At 45.0% G+C, this 16,783-nt stretch overlaps 1 protein-coding gene across 6 annotated transcripts in view; it reads right to left on the reverse strand.

The window, feature by feature from the left end:
* The window catches only part of EHMT1 (euchromatic histone lysine methyltransferase 1), a 138,049-nt gene that overhangs the window by 117,066 nt on the left and 4,200 nt on the right, over positions 1 to 16,783 (reverse strand). The gene's annotated exons all lie outside the window — the stretch shown is intronic.

A 16,783-nucleotide genomic window follows, 5' to 3' on the forward strand; every position in this document is an offset into this window, starting at 1 on the left:
AATAGTTCTTCTCTGATTATACTGCTTAATCCCACCAATAAAATGCTGACGATTAACGGAGATGATAAGCAGCCTAACTTTGTTACTGACCTTCGTGGGAATGCCTCCCAGGCTTCCCCAGTTAAGTAAACTGGATGAGTGAATGATGGGTGGACAGACAGGAGGGAGAGGGGAGGAGGAAGCATGGGATGAATGGGTAAGGGGTAGGACAGATGATGTCAGTTAGACAGACTGAAATCTGGAAGATCCTGTCCCAGCTGAACTGTGGCACAACTCTAGCCCCGCTAACAGCGCAACTGTATGTAGCCTTATTTAAGAGACCCTGACCCGGAGGTCCCAGTCTGAGGTCCTAACCACAGAAACTGCGCGATAATAAATTTCTGCTCTTTGAAGCTGCCAAATCTGAGGGACACACGTGACTCCTCAGGTAATGAAAACATCCACAATGCTACCTGCACAGGGTTCTTGTCAAAACTGTATAATCTGTATCCAATCATGAGGAAACAAAGCAGATACATCCAGACTGTAGGTCACTGGACAGAGCAAATGACCTGGGTGCCTCAAAACTGTATATGTCATGAAAGATTTAAGGGGACATGGGGCTGGGCCTGTTCCAGACTGAAGACAAAAACCCATACAACCAGATGCCAAGCACTACCTGTGATTTTTTACGTCTATGAAGGACACATGGAGACTAACTGGGAAATCTGAGTATGAACGATATACTGTATGTACAGACTGATAATAGTATCACATCGATATTGAATTTCCTGAATTTAACTACTATGCTGTGATTACATGAGAATTTCCTGGTTTTTAGGAGATACCGAAGCCTTGGGGTGAAGGAACATATAACACAAGCAACTTGTTCTCTGCGGGGCATTAATAGCAGTAACACACCAGAGAGAGAGTGAGAAGAATGATAAACTCATTGATGAATCTAGGTGAAGGGTATATGAGTGCTCACTGAATACTCTTTGACATCTTCTAAAAGTTTGACAATTTTCAAAATAAAAAGTTGGAAAAATCTTTAGGGTTACTACTCTGATTTAAATTTAGTTTGTTTATTTCCCAAGTTTACATTCAAAACTTTAAGTTACTTTCTTGATGTTAGAAGAGCTAAAGTAAATAATGAAATACTTCCTTGTAGAAGATCAGCAGATCCAGCAAGTCAGGTAACAAGGCATTAAAAGCTATTAAACAAAACCAGAATAAGTCCTATTATAAAAACTACTACAGGGGGGCGCCTGGGTGGCTCAGTGGGTTAAAGCCTCTGCCTTCGTCTCAGGTCATGATCCCAGAGTCCTGGGATCAAGCCCCACATCAGGCTCTCTGCTCCGCAGGGAGCCTGCTTCCTCCTCTCTCTCTGCCTGCCTCTCTGCCTAGTTGTGATTTCTCTCTGTCAAATAAATAAAATATTTAAAAAAAAAAAAAAAAACTACTACAGGGCACCTGGGTGGCTCAGTCAAGCCATTAAATGTGCCCACTCTTGGTTTTGGCTCAGGTTGTGATCTCAGGGTCGTGGGACTGAGCCCCTCATCAGACACCGTACTGAGCACAGAGGCCCCTTGAGATTCCCTGTCCCTCTCCCTCTGTCCTTCTCGCCTCCCCGTGTGCTCACACACAAGCTCTCACACATGTTCTCTATCTCCCTAAAATAAATTTAAAAATCTTTAAAAAAAAAAAACCCTACTGCAACAGAAGTACCAGCATGGAAACGTCTCAATCAGAGTCACACTCCTGCAACAGCCTTCAGGACACAGCCTCTAGCCAACAAGCAAAACCCGTCAGTGATTCCAACAGAGACTCAGCTAAAAGGTCCTAGAACGAAATCCCACAGGACAGCCCGCAGGTCCTCATACAACTTTACCAGGAATGGTGACTGACTGGGTTTCCCAGCTGACAGCCCTGTCACAGGACGAGTGCCTTCCCCAAAAGGAGGCAGGGGAGGGGTGTGTCCACAGAAGGGCCCTCCAGGCAGAGGAACATGGAGCACAGGACCCCAGTTCATCTACAAAACAGCCAGGGGGCCACAGGGCCTGGAGCCTGAGCCGGGGGAAGAGGTAGGAAAAGACACTAGACAGCCCAGGGCCTGGTGCCACACACAGCCTTGCTGGCCGGGGAAACACCCCACGGACACACTAGGTGCCTGAGCAGAGATCATGGAGGCCGTGGCGAAGCAGGAAGGAGAGGCGGCATGGACCCCAGCAACAGCCCCGGTGGTGGGTGTCAGATGACTCTACAGACAGACAACCCCCGTTTCCGAGGACTGGTTTCTGCAGATGAAGCCAGTCACTACAGGATGAGCTCAGAGGCTAAGTCAGAGCTCCAGGTGCACACACTGGGCTGAAGGCGCCCATCAGCCCTCCCAATACTCAATCCGCCCCCAAACCTGGAGACCAGACAAAGGTGAGGCTAGGGGTGCCTGGGGGGCTTAGTGGTTAAATGTCCACCTCAGCTCAGGTCATGATCCCAGGATCCTGGAATTGAGCTCCGCATCGGGCTCCCTACTCCACGGGAAGCCTGCTCCTCCCTCTCCCGCTCCCGCTCCCCCTGCTTATGTTCCCTCTCTCGCTGTGTCTCTCTCTGTCAAATAAATCATATCTTTAAAAAAAAAAAAAAAAAAGAAGGTGAGGCTGGGGTCCACACAGCACTGGCTGAGGTCACTCAGCGAAAGGACACAGAACAGGGGGACCAGGATGAGGTCCTGGGGCACTTGAGTAGCCAGAGGTCAGGCTGCAGAGGAAGGTCCTGCAAACAAGACGGAAAACAGACCCAACCAGGTAGGTAACACCAGACGTGTGAGGCGTTCTGGAAGTGCACTGAGGAAACCGAGCACTTCTCTCTTCGTGAGCTGCGTCAAGTGATGTCAAGAGGCCTGGTAAGATGAAGGCTGAGAACCGACAGACTTGGTAACACCTAGGATAATGCCCAACGGGTAGGCTTGGTAGGTCCTGAAGACAGCAAAAGAAGAATGAAGTCTGAGTCGCCAGGACCTAACTGACAGAAAAGCAAACAAGCGCATGAGCACAAACACCTCATGTCTGCAAAGCCAGAGGGACAGGATGTGCAAACTGGAAAGCAGCAGGAGTCTGGTTCCAGCCCGCCTCTATGCCCAAGAGGTGTGTGGCAATGTCGGACCAGACCCCAGACCTCCCACCATGCCAGAGCCCAGTGCCACACTCACCCCCGAGGGCTGCAGGTGCACACACCCTGCACCCTACCGGGCTCCGGTTGCCAGCAGCTCTGATCCACACACGGCACCTGCACTCGACTCCCCAGCTGAGGAGCCACCCGCCAGCCCCTCTCCAACTGCCGACTAATCTCTCCTAAGCCTTTGCTCCCTTATCCATAGAATGGGGGCATTTCTCCAGCCTTCCACTAAGTCCTCTTACTCTTTGACCCTTTTCTTGGAGAATTCATCTCTCCTCCTCTCCCCCAGATTACAGGATTCTCATCCTAGATACTTGAAAAATTACTGCAAACTCCAAACGTTCATGCTAGGGCAGCATTGCCCAACAAAAACAGAGGACGAGCCCTAAGTATAATTTTATAAATTTTCCAGCAGTCAAAGTAAAAAAGAGTAGAAAAAGGAGTAATTTTAATGAATTTTACTTAACCCAATACATACCCAAAATATTATCATTTCAACATACAATATAAAATAATTAATACTTAAAAAGTACGAAGTATCTATAAACCAGTGTACATTTCACACAGCACACTCCAGTTTGGTGTGGACACGTTTCAGGTGTTCAAAGACTAAAAGCGGCTGCAGCCGCTTGCTGGGAGACGGAGGCCACGTCTCCAGTCCCATCTGCACAAGCGGAGAAGCCAACCTTTCTCCAAGACTCCATGTGGGACCCTGAGCAAGACACCTGTGGTATCAGTCGGCGGCAGGCACGAACACACCGGAAGCTTCCTCTAACCAACCCTCTAACTAAACAGTGAAGAATTTCCTCTTCGCTGCTTCTGTAACATTTTCTCTCTCTGAATAGCAAGTATCAAACTGTAATTGTGCGCCTGGTTCTCAAAACTAGAACCAAAGAGCCTCCTAACAAGGCCCCATGTGTATCTTCAGGTGGCTCCAAGGTCAAAAGCTGACAAACAAAAGGCATTAAATGTCCCAAAAACAAACTAATAAAGAAACAAATGCCTGAATAAATGGTTCCTGTCTACATCTGGACGCCAGTGAGCTCCAAAACACTTACCCTAGGCCACCACCAAGGGGAGGGGGGCATCCATAAGCCAATTTTGATTCCTTCACCTTTTTCATGAAGTTTTACAACATTTATAGATCACCTAAAATGTGCCGGTGTAGGAAACCAAGAAAAGCGACTGCCCAACCTTCGAGCAGTTTCCGGTCTAGTCATTAACACATTAACAAAAAAATAACGTATAAAGGAACCAGTAACTAAACACAAGGTATGTGGGGCACCTGGCTGGCTCACTAGGTAAAATACGGGTCTCTTAATCTCCAGGTCACAAGTTCAAGTCCCACGCTGTGTGGAAAGATTACTTAACAACACACCCACACACACCCACACACACCCACACACAACGTATGTGTTCTAACAAAGGACAGGGCGCTCTGGAACCCCAGGGAGCACATCTCCCTCAGAGGTCAGCAAACCAGAGCCTGCCTCCTGTTTCTCTACAGCCAAAAGCCGAAGATGTTTTTGTTTTTAAATTGTAAAAATCATCTGAAATTCGAATTCCAATACCCAGACACAGAGTAGCACAGAGCCTGGCTCACTTGTCCACACACGGTTTGTGGTCTGTTTCCTGCTACAAGGCAGAGCTCAGCAATGACGGGCAAACGCACCTGCACCGAGTGCTGCCCTTTAGCCGCTTTGTGACTGGACCTACTGGCACTGTCCTGGCCAGCGCACCCACCGGCGCACCCACCAGCGCACCCCCACCACACCTACAGAGGAGCAAAAGAATATTCGGGGTTTTGAATCTTAATGCTTTCTAATGTTTTAATGTTTTAAATTCACAGATTATGATGCTGCAGACTTCAAAAGCAAAGCACTAGGCCTATCGTGCAAAGACACCGTAACTACAGTATAAGACAACAGTAAAAAATGGGCATCACAGACAAAGCACACACCCCAGACGTCACAATTCACAGGAAAGCAATAACCAGAAAAGTCAGAAAATTCTAAGAAGCTCAACAACTCCAAATAAGATGAACTCAAAGAGATACTCACCCAGACACATCATAATCGAACTGCTGAAATCCAGAGGATTTTGAAAGCAACAAGAGAAAAGCAACTTAATGACGTATAAGAGAGACCCGCCATAAGATTAGGCGCTGATCTCTCATCAGAAACCACAGAGGCCAGAAGACAGTGGGATGACACACTCAAGTGTTGAAATAATGTCAACCAAGAATTCTACACACACCAAAGTACTTTTATAAATGAAGAAGAAATTAAAGCATTTAACATTAATAAAAGTGGGGCACCTGGGTGGCTCAGTGGGTTAAAGCCTCTGCCTTCGGCTCAGGTCGTGATCTCAGGGTCCTGGGATCCAGCTCCGCATCAGGCTCTCTGCTCAGCAGGGAGCTGCTTCCTCCTCCCTCTACCTGCTGCTCTGTCTACTTATGATCTCTCTCTCCCTCTGTCAAATAAATAAATAAAATCTTCTAAAAGTATATATTAGCAGAAGAATTTGTCACCGGCAGACCTACTCTGGAAGAAACGTTAAAGAAGTCCTCCAGGTTAGTCTAGAAGAGTAGAAATGCACTTTTAGTTGTGACTGTTTTCTTCGGCATGATTTCTTTTTAAGACTTCATTTATTTGTTTGACAGAGAAGAGTGAGGGAGAGCACAAGCAAGGGGAACAGAAGAGGGAGAGGGAGAAGCAGGTTCCCTGCTGAGCAAGGACCTCCCCGCCATGGCAGTGGGGCTCCATCCCAGGACTCTGGGATCATGACCTGAGGTGAAGGCAGGCGCTTCCAACTGAGCCACCCAGGGGCCCCTCTTCTGTATGATTTAAAAAACAACTGCGTAACACAACAATTATAACTGTACATCTGTGTGGACGGGCACACTGCATACAACAACATACAAAGATGGAACTTGTCTGACAATAACAACACAAGAAGAACAAAAGAAATGGAGCTACACAGGACCAAGTTTTTATATACTATTTTAATAAAACTGGTATTCATCCAAACTAGATTGCTACAAGTTAAAATATAAACTTTCTTTCCCCAAGGAAACAAATAAAAGTACAAACAATGAGGGAAGTAAAATGGCACACTGGAAAATATCTATTTAACACAAAAGAAAGTAATGGAGTAAGAGGAACAAGACATAAGATACATAGAAAATAAACACCAAACTAACATGTAACTCCTGCCTTTTCAGTAATTGTATTAGATATAAATGGATTAAATATTCCAATTAAAAAGCAGAGACCGATGGGTAAAAAAAATAGATGATCCAACTGTATGCTGTCTGCAAGACAGACCTGAGGTTGAAAGATATGAAGAGATTAAAAGTAAAGGCTGGGAGAAGGGCTACAAAGAGAAACCACAAACCACAAGCAGAAGGGCTACATGGCTATCAGACCACATGGGCTGCCAGAGACAGAGAAGGACACTTCATAATGATGAAAGGGTCATAAGTACAGGCCGATGTAACAACTATATACACACAACTAACAACAGAACCTCAAAACACATGACGCAAACGCCAACAAAACTGAAAGAAAAGGAAAATGAAAGAATACGCGGAGACTCCAGAACCCTACTGCCAGTAACAAACAGTATCACTAGGAGACAAGGAAGAGCGAGACAGACGCCACACCACAGCCCAGCTCCATCTGGCGCACGGAACAGCCGGCCTAAGGGTGGCACAGCACACGCTCTGTACAGGCATGCAGCAAACACTCTTCGAGACAGAACATTATCTGAGCCATATTTGTAAAACCTAACTAACGGAAGCTAAAGTTAAAGTATGCCCTCCGACTGTCAGGGAATTATGCTAAAAGTCAACGGAACACGAAAACCTAGGAAATAGCTAAACACTTAGAAATCAAACAATACACTTCTAAATAACGTCTGGGTCAGGTGCCTGGCTGGCTGGCTGACTGAGTCGGTAGAACGCAGACACTTAATCTCAGGATCGTCAGTTAAAGCCCCACACTGGGCACAGAGCCCACTTAAAATACAAATAAATGAATAATCAATCAACCAATTCATGGGTCAAAGATATCACCCGGGAAAACAGAAAATATTCTGGACTGAAAAGAATGAAAACACAGCAAATCAAAATTTATAGGAGACAGTTGGTTTTAGTTTTCTAGAGCTGCCATAACAGAGTATCATAACTGGGTGAATTAAAACAACAGAAATCATTGCCTCAATTCTGGAAGCCAGAAGTCCAAAGTCAAGGTGCCAGGTGGGCCATAACTTCTCTGCTGGCTCTAGGGAGGTCCTTCTTCCCTCTCCAGCTTCTGGTGTTTGCCGGGAAGCCTTGGTATTCCATGGCCTGTAGGAGGCCATAGAATGGCCAGGATATGGCTCTCCTTTCCCTTTACATCTTCACATTGTCCCCTCAGTACATGCCTGTCCTCACAAAGCACTTTCCTCTCTTATGCCAGCACCAATCGCCTGGTACTAAGAGGCATCCTACTCTGGACCTCATCTGAATTTGTCTACAATGACCCCATTTCCAAATAAGGTCACATCCTGAGGTATGGGGTGAGCAGAGGACTTCAACGTATTTTGGGGGCAGGAGGGGTCACAAATCAACCATAACACAGCTCAAAAAGTGCTTTGAGGGAAACGTATACCTCAGACTCCTACCTATATCAGAAAAGAACTCAAACCAAGACCCTAAGCTTCCACCTTAAAAAGCCAGGAAAAAGGCAAATTAAACCCAAAGCAAGCAAAAGAAAGTAAATAAAGATTACAGTGAAAATAAATGAACAGGAAATTAAAAAACAATAAAGAATATCAACAAAATGAAGTTACTTCTTTGAAACTTCAACATAACTCACAAACATCTGGTTAAACTGACCAAGAAAAACAGAAAGAAAATCCAAATTACTAACCAGGACTGAAAGAGGGGCTATTCACTACCCACCCTCTAAAAAGAGAGGGAATTATATGGGAACACTCTAAGCTACTGTGTGTCAACAAAGTAGAGGAAATGAACAAATTCCTAGAAAGACATAAAACACCAAAAGTGACTTAAGAATAGAAACCCTGAATACCTAAAACGAGTGAGGAAATTAATGGTGAAAAAAACTTCCAACACAGAAAAGCCCAGACCCAAACTCCTTCGGGGTGAATTCTACCAAACATCTAAAGAACAAATAACACCAATCCTTCACAAACACTTCCAAAAAAACAGAATATACTTCCCAACTCATGAAGCCGGTATCACCCTCACACCAAACACTCAAAGACGTCGACAAAAAAGAAAACCACAGACCAATGTAATATCCTTCATGAATACAGGTGCAAAAGTCCTCAACAAAATACTACCAAACCAAACGCAGCAAGACATAAGAAGAGTTAGAGATCATGACAAAGTGGATTTACTGCAGAAACACTGAAAAATCGATGCAATACATCATATTAATAGAATAAAGAATAAAGCCGTATGCTCATCACAACAAATGCATAAGCACTTAAAACTCAAAACCTTTTCCGATCAAAACCAAAACCAGGGGCGCCTGGGGGGCTCAGTGGGTTAAAGCCTCTGCCTTCAGCTTGGGTCATGGTCCTAGTGTCCTGGGATCGAGCCCCACATCGGGCTCTCGGCTCAGCGGGGAGCCTGCTTCCTCCTCTCTCTGTCTGTCTCTCTGCCTACTTGTGATCTCTGTCAAATAAATAAAATTAAAAATCTTTAAAAAAAAAAAAAAAAAAAAACCAATGGGGGGCACCTGGATGGCTCAGTGGGTTAAAGCCTCTGCCTTTGGCTCAGGTCATGATCTCGTGATCCTGAGATCGACGCCCCCCCCTCCCCCGCCCAATCGGGCTCTCTGCTCAGCAGGGAGCTTGCTTCTCCCTCTCTCTCTCTGCCTGCCTCTGTCTACTTGTAATCTCTCTATCTGTCAAATAAATAAAATCTTAAAAACAAACAAACAAAACTGGGAATAGAAGGTAAGTTCTTCAACCTGAAGAAAGGCATCTACAAAAAACCCAAGGCTAACATCACACTTGATGATGAAAGACCAAAAGCTTTGCCCTAAAAGCAGGAATGAGACAGGGACAGCTGCTCTCACCACTTCTGTTCAACGTTTTACTGGAGGTTCTAGTCAGAGCAACTGGGCAGTGGAAAGAACTAAAAGGCACCCAGATTTGAAAGGAAGAAGTAAAATTCTTCTATGTCTATTCTCGGATGACACGATCTGTACAGTTGAAACCCGAACAGTGCAGAAGGTCAGGGTACCGACCCCCAGGCAGCCGAAAACCCAGGTATAACTTCTGACTCCCCAGAAACTGAACTAAGAGCCTACTGTTGACAGAAGCCTTCGCGATAACATAGACAGCAAACTGAGACGTTCCGTGTGTCATATACTGTACTCTTACAACAACACACGCCAGAGAAGAACGTTAAGAGAATCTTCAGGAAGACACCTCAGAGCACGGACTGTGCTGTTCATCAGAAACGATCTGCATGTAAGTAGATGTGCACAGTTCACACCCACGTTGTTCAAGCATCAACGGCACACACGTACGTTTTTCCACATACGTGACAAACATGACTAAAGTTCCCCCGGAAACTGTATTTATGGCCTGGTTGCATGTCTTATTGAACCTGTTTAAGGTATGAGGACAGATACCAGAGAACTGTAATGGCACATTCTAACAGCTTCTGTAAGGAAAGGAGAGCAGATGGGCAGACGAGGCAGAGGTGGGAGAACACCTGACCTGCCACCAGCCCCTAACACGGCTGGCGTCGTTTTTCACTCTAGCGCTCATGGAACTCACGAAACACGGGCGAAGGACAAGGATGCACAAACAACCAAGACTCTCCAAGCCCACCTGCCAGCCTTGGAGTCTAATGGGGAGAAGACCTAGACCCCAAAGACAGAGTCAGTTTGACTACCAGCCTAGCAAACACTGTCCAAACTATACAAGACAGAGAACCCTCTAGGCCTTTCACTGGGTGTCAGATGCTTTCCGTGTAATATTAAGACTCGCTTCTTCCTTTGAAACTAATGTAACATTGTGTGTCAAATATAATTCAGTTAAAAAAAAAAATCTATCTCTCCTTTCCCATGAGTCTGTACTTCATGGAAACCAAGCAATTTTTCTTTGTAAAAATACTCCAGATAATAAATGAAGAAAGTCTGCCATTTTGCAGTTAATGATTCTGAGCAATAAACAGCAATGACTGTATGATTGTTAACATCGAAAAGCAAGATGACCAGACTTATTACGCCTGATTTGAAAAAAAAAGCAAACCTCAGTACTAATTACAAAGTATTCTGGCTAAAAAAAAAAAGCTTTTAAAAGACAAACCTACATCTGACGCAGCCTCTAGCCCTAGACTGTCCAACGGAAAGAGAATGTGAGCCACAAGCACGGGCCGGGTCCGTAATTTTCAATTTTCTAGTAATCACATTTTAAAAAAGAAATGTGAAGCACAAATTAGGGGTGGCTTGGTGGCTCAGAGGGTTAGGCCTCTGGCTTTGGCTCAGGTCATGGTCCCAGGGTCCCGGGATCAAGCCCCACATAGGGCTCTCTGCTCAGCAGGGAGCCTGCTTCCTCCTCTCTCTCTGCCTGACTCTCTGACAACTTGTGATCTGTCTGTCAAATAAATAAATGAAATCTTAAAAAAAAAAAAGGCACAAATTACTTTCAGTATTATTTAACCCAATATATCCAAAATACTGTATTTCAACACGTAATCAGTATTTTTTGTATTAATGTGATACTTTACATTCTCTTTTTCACACTAAGTCTTCAAAATCCTTTGTGTATTTTGTACTTCCAGCACATCTCAGTTCACACTAGCCATGTTTCAACTGCTCAGGAGAGGCATGACAGCTAGCATAATGGAAAGCAGCATTTCTGGATCTTAAGCATCAACACAGTAAACTTAGAGAACAGAGGAACATGTTCATATAGCAATGCAATCAGCAAAATCAGGATTATGGAAAGTCTGGGGACAAATGAACCATCATCTTCAAAACTGTCAAAAAAAAATAAAGACATGCCAATAGATATATTGAGATTTAAGATAAATCAAGCGCGATGAATAGATCATATTTTGTTCCTAATTTGAAATCAATAAGAAATATGAACGGGGCACCTGGGTGGCTCAGTGGGTTAAGCCACTGCCTTCCGCTCAGATCATGATCTCAGGGTCCTCGGATCCAGCCCTGCATCAGGCTTTCTGCTCAGCGGGGAGCCTGCTTCTCTCTCTCTGCCTGCCTCTCTGCCTGCTTGTGATCTCTCTCTGAAAAATAAATAAAATCTTAAAAAAAAATAAAAAAGAAAAACGAACAGTAACTATTTATTTAGTTTTATTTACTAATAAAATACTAAATACTAATTTAGTATTTATTGACTGAAACATTTGTGTGACCTGAAATACAGACTCACTGATGGCATGGGGACTGTCCCTGAAGGGGCACTGCTGGTGCCGGGAGACAAGTGTGAGGGGTTCGCTCTTCCACCATAAATCTATTTCTAAACAGGCCTGAAAAGTTCCGTAATAAAAAGTCTGTAGTATCTATGTATGTCCTTGCCAGGACAGGGTTCCATAATGATACCAGTGGCCTGCCGAGAGAGCTGAGTGCTAGGGAACAAAGGGGAGAGCTGTTTCACTTTATACTTTTTTTTTTTTTTAATTTTGAATCATGTAACCAAAAAATTAAATTTTTACCTACTCAAAAAATTAAATTTACACATACACATACTTTGGCTCCGTTCACTGGCCTCCGCAACTCCACCGTGTCACCAGGCCTGCTCACGGGTCCCCTGCTTCCTCTCCAGCCTTCCTTCACTCCCCACGCTGCGGCCAGAGTCGTCTTGTTAAAATAGCTTTCTGCGCCTAAAATCCTTCAATGACTGTCTACAGTGCTTGGGAAACCACCAACGTGTTACCAAGGCAACGAGACCCTACATGACCCTGCCCTGCCTCTCCAGCCTCAACTCGTGCCACTTGCCCCTTCTGCCCTAGTAATTCCACCCTGTATCGAAGGGTACAGACTCGCCCAATTCACGGCAGAGGACACTGGGACATCTCTACAAACACACCATGTGGCTACTAAACACGTGAAACGTGTGGATACACAGGAACTGATCAGAAAGAGGAGAGTGTGCAAGCAGCACACACCCAACACAGCCACTTTCAGGAGGAACACGCGCATTCCTAGGGTCAGAAACAAACAGATGAAATTACTTGGCATTCTTAGGCTCCAATTTTCTGAATGTGTTAAACACCTTTTTTTTTATAAAGAAATGTACATATTGAGCCTCATTGTTCCAATTCATGCCTTACCTCCCTTCAGACATGGGCTAACCCATCGTCCTCAAGGAGCCTTTCCCAACACAGGTGTGGCTGCCGCGGTGAGTGCGAGAGCCCCGGCCTTTCCCTGCTTGGTAGTATTTGCTCTACTACATTTTGTGAATGAGGCAATGATCTCAAAACGGGCCTATCCTCTACACAGTATGTGGGTTAGCACTTCACCAACAGAAGGTGCCCAAGAAATGCTCACAGACTGTGGGGAAGGGCATTTTAAATACACTCTGATCAGAACTTACAAACAAGCCTACTGAAAGTGGGGTGCAAAAAGCAGTCCAGAAACTCTTCTCCGTGAAATACCAACCGACAGGGATGCAATTGGGAAAGTGACCTCTCATCTCGGAAGACGCCATTTCAAAGGAAATGCCACCTTCAAAGAGCTGTTTTTCAAAATGCAAAACCTGTGAAGAGATTTTTTTTAAATAACTGAAAATACTAGGAAGTTAAATAAAAGCAGAACAGTAAACAGGACGACTTCTCAAAACCTGGAACGAACACTTTCTATACCACACCGACAGCAGGCCAGAGGGACTGAGCTCCAACAGTTATTCCCTACATGACTGGTGGAGTCAAATCAAACTGCCCACTTACTATACGATAAAAGCTCCCATCAAACACGGTAAGTCCAATGAAATGCCAAACATGAAGTTCCTAAAGTCCCAAAACAAGACTCTTATTAGTTCAATTATTTTCAAAGACAAATTTAATAAAATGTGGTCAAACAAAACAAAAGTTTTGTTTTTTGTGTTTTGCATTTTTTTTAAGACTTTATTTGACAGAGACAGACAGTGAAAGAGGGAACACGAGCAGGGGGAGTGGGAGAGGGAGACAGACATAGGCTCTCCTCTGAGAAGGGAGACTGATGTGGGGCTCAATCCCAGGACCCTGAGATCATGACCCAAGCTTAATGCAGACACTTAAAGACTGAGCCACCCAGGCGCCCCTACAAAACTGTTTTGTAACAGGACTAGAACCAGAAGCAGGAAACAAGGACTGTAGCCCCAACTCTGGCAGGGATCACACGAGAGATCTCCAACAACAGGCTACCCAAGGTGTCCTTCTGAGCATTAGGGTCAAGATACACTCATTGCTCTTGTTTACCTTTATTATGATCCAGAACTTTCCCCAGTAATGAGTCCAGAAACACAAACCACACAGATCCTGAGAGCGGCAGCCCTTTCCACAAGGGAGCTGTGCTTTTAGTGTGGGGGAAAACTCACTTCTCAAAATTTACAGTAAATGTTTCTGATTTCTACATGGCAGAACGTTTTCCACTCCATTCCCTTATTAAAAGCCAACCAAAGACAAGAACAGGAAAGAGACACATAAACTCCACCTAAGACACGTGTGAAACCCTACACAAAGCATGAACCGGATGCTGGAGGAGAGCTAAATCAGCGCACAGGGCAGAGGAAGAGGAACCTAGAGGAGGCCACTGCTGAGAAGCAGGCTGACTGACCCCAAAGAGCCATGGGAGGCTCAGAAGATGGGGGTGATGTCTGGAGCTAAAAAGGAGTGTGGGTGTAAAAATCCACCCAGAGACTGTTGGACTCTCAGCTCCCCAGGCCCACCTACACACTCAGACGAGCACTCGCAGGTAGACGAGCACTCGCAGGTAGCTGCGGAGACCCGAGGGCTGGCTCTGTAAGTCCTCTACCGGAAGTGTGCCACCCTTGGGGACCGTGGGCACAAAGAACAGGAATAAGCTCCACAGCTGAAAGCAGGGCCATTAGGTCAAGGCTATGTACTGAGCCACAGGAAGACCCCCTCCTCCCACCCTTTAGCCCAGCTCCAGAACGCCCAGCTTAACACCAACAAGGCAAGAGACTAAAGGAGCCTTCTCGGAGGAAGCCAAACTGGGGGACAGTAACATGTGAAGGAGAGCCAACAAAGAAGTCCGTCATCACCTCCTCCAAAGCCACAAGTGAACAAGCCCCCAAACATTCAGCTTTCCATTTTTAGCACTTTATTCTTTTTTTTTAAAGATTTTATTTATTTATTTGACAGATGGAGATCACAAGTAGGCAGAAAGGCAGGCAGAGAGAGAGGAGGAAACAGGCTCCCCGCCGAGCAGAGAGCCCGATGCGGGGCTCGATCCCAGGACACTGAGATCATGACCCGAGCCGAAGGCAGAGGCTTTAACCCACTGAGCCACCCAGGCGCCCCTTTAGCACTTTATTCTTAAAGATGAATAGCCAAGGACCACCAGACACTAGAAGAAGCTTTCCAAAAATAAAGAAGATCAAAAATGCACTAGCAGGGCCGCCTGGGTGGCTCAGTGGGTTAAGCCTCTGCCGTCCGCTCAGGTCATGAGGCCAGGGTCCTGGGATCCAGTCCCGAATTGGGCTCCTTTCTCAGCGGGGAGCCTGCTTCTCTCTCTGCCTCTGCCTGCCACTCTGCCTGCTTGTGCTCTCTCTCTCTGACAAATGAATAAACAAATCTTAAAAAAAAAAAAAAAAAAAATGCAGCAGCAAAGAAGAATGCAGGCCAAACAGAAAAATTCTGAAAAACAGTAATTTTAATTTTTCTTTTTTTTTAAGTAGGCCACAGACCGAGTGTGGAGCCCAGTGTGGGGCTTGAACTCACCACCCTGAGATTAAGACCTGAGTCCAGATCAAGAGTCAAACACTGGGCGCTTGTGTGGCTCAGTAGGTTAAGCCTCTGCCTTCAGCCCAGGTCATGATCTCAGGGTTCTGGGATCGAGCCCCACATTGGGCTCCCTGTTCAATAAAGCATCTGCTTCATCCTGGCCCTCGGCCCCTCCTCCCTGCTTGTGTTCCTTCTCAAATAAACAAAATCTTAAAAAAAAAAAAAAAGTCAGATGCTTAACCGACTGAAGCATCCAGGTACCCCATAAAATCGGAGGGTTTTTTTGAAGTTTTAACTGTATTTTAGGGGCATCTGGGTGACTCAGTTGTTAAGTGTCTGCCTTAGGCTCAGGTCATGATCCCAGAGTTCGGATCAAGCCCCGCATCCCGCTCCCTGCTCAGCGGGAAGCCTGCCTCTCCATCTCCCACTCCCCTGGCTTGTACTCCCTCTCTTGCTCTCTTTCTCTGTCAAATAAATAAGTAAAATCTTCCAAAAAAAAAGTTATAACTGTATTTGAAGAAATTTAACTGAAACTGGGGCGCCTGGGTGGCTCAGTGGGTTAAGCCTCTGCCTTCGGCTCAGGTCATGATCTCAGGGTTCTGGGATCGAGCCCTGCATCAGGATCTCTGCTCCGTGGGAAGCCTGCTTCCCCCCTCCTCTGCCTGCCTCTCTGCGTACCTATGATCTCTGTCAAATAAATAATAAATAAAATCTTTAAAAAGAAAACTGAAATTAAGCAGACATTGTATACATTAAACAAGAATAGGAAGCATTAAAAAAGGAAGAGAGAATAAAGAACACGAAAATACAAAAAGAAAAGTTAAAAATTCAGTGAAATAACACTCAAAAATGCTCCCAAAAAGTAGAACAAAATGATTAAGACACGACCAGGATGAAAAGCTTTTAAAAATTAGAATACTGGGGTGTCTGAGTAGCTCAGTAAGTTAAGTGTCCAACTCTTGGTTTCAGCTCAGGTCATGATCTCAGGACTGAGCTCTGCAGAGTCTGCTTGAGATTCTCTCTCTCCTTCTGCCTGTGCCCCTCCCCCTGCTCAAGTGTGCTCTCTCTCCCTCCCCCCTCTAAATAAATAAATAAAAGTTTAAAAAAAAAAATTAAAAATAAAAATTAGAATATTTAGTACAGGAAGTACAATATTCAACTGAAATAGTAGAAAATAAACTATCTCAAATATATTGTACAAAATATCCTACCAACAAAAGGGCCTCAATCCCCAGATTTCAGGCTACTTAATATCCTGCATGATCAATGAAAGAAGGCTACCATTACAACACATCATAAAAATGATGCAAATCATGGATGCAATGATCCTAAAAATTTGGTGAGGGAATAATGGCTAAAAGGATTGAAAATCAAACTGGAGGGGCGCCTGGGTGGCTCAGTGGGTTAAAGCCTCTGCCTTCGGCTCGACGGCTCAGGTCATGGTCTCAGGGTCCTGGGATCGAGCCTCACATCAGGCTCTCTGCTCAGTGGGGAGCCTGCTTCCTCCTCTCTCTCTGCCTGCCTGTCTGCCTACTGTGATCTGTCAAATAAATAAATAAAATCTTAAAAAAAAAAAAAAAGGGAAAAAGAAAATCAAAGTGGACTTCTCAACGGCAACAAGGAAAACTGGAAGACATGGGAGCAATAACTTAAAAATTACTTGCAACCTGGAATGCCAAGCTCAGCCAAACGTGA

This window comes from Meles meles, chromosome 11 (assembly GCF_922984935.1).
Source record: "Meles meles chromosome 11, mMelMel3.1 paternal haplotype, whole genome shotgun sequence".
Classification (NCBI taxonomy): Eukaryota; Metazoa; Chordata; class Mammalia; order Carnivora; family Mustelidae; genus Meles; species Meles meles.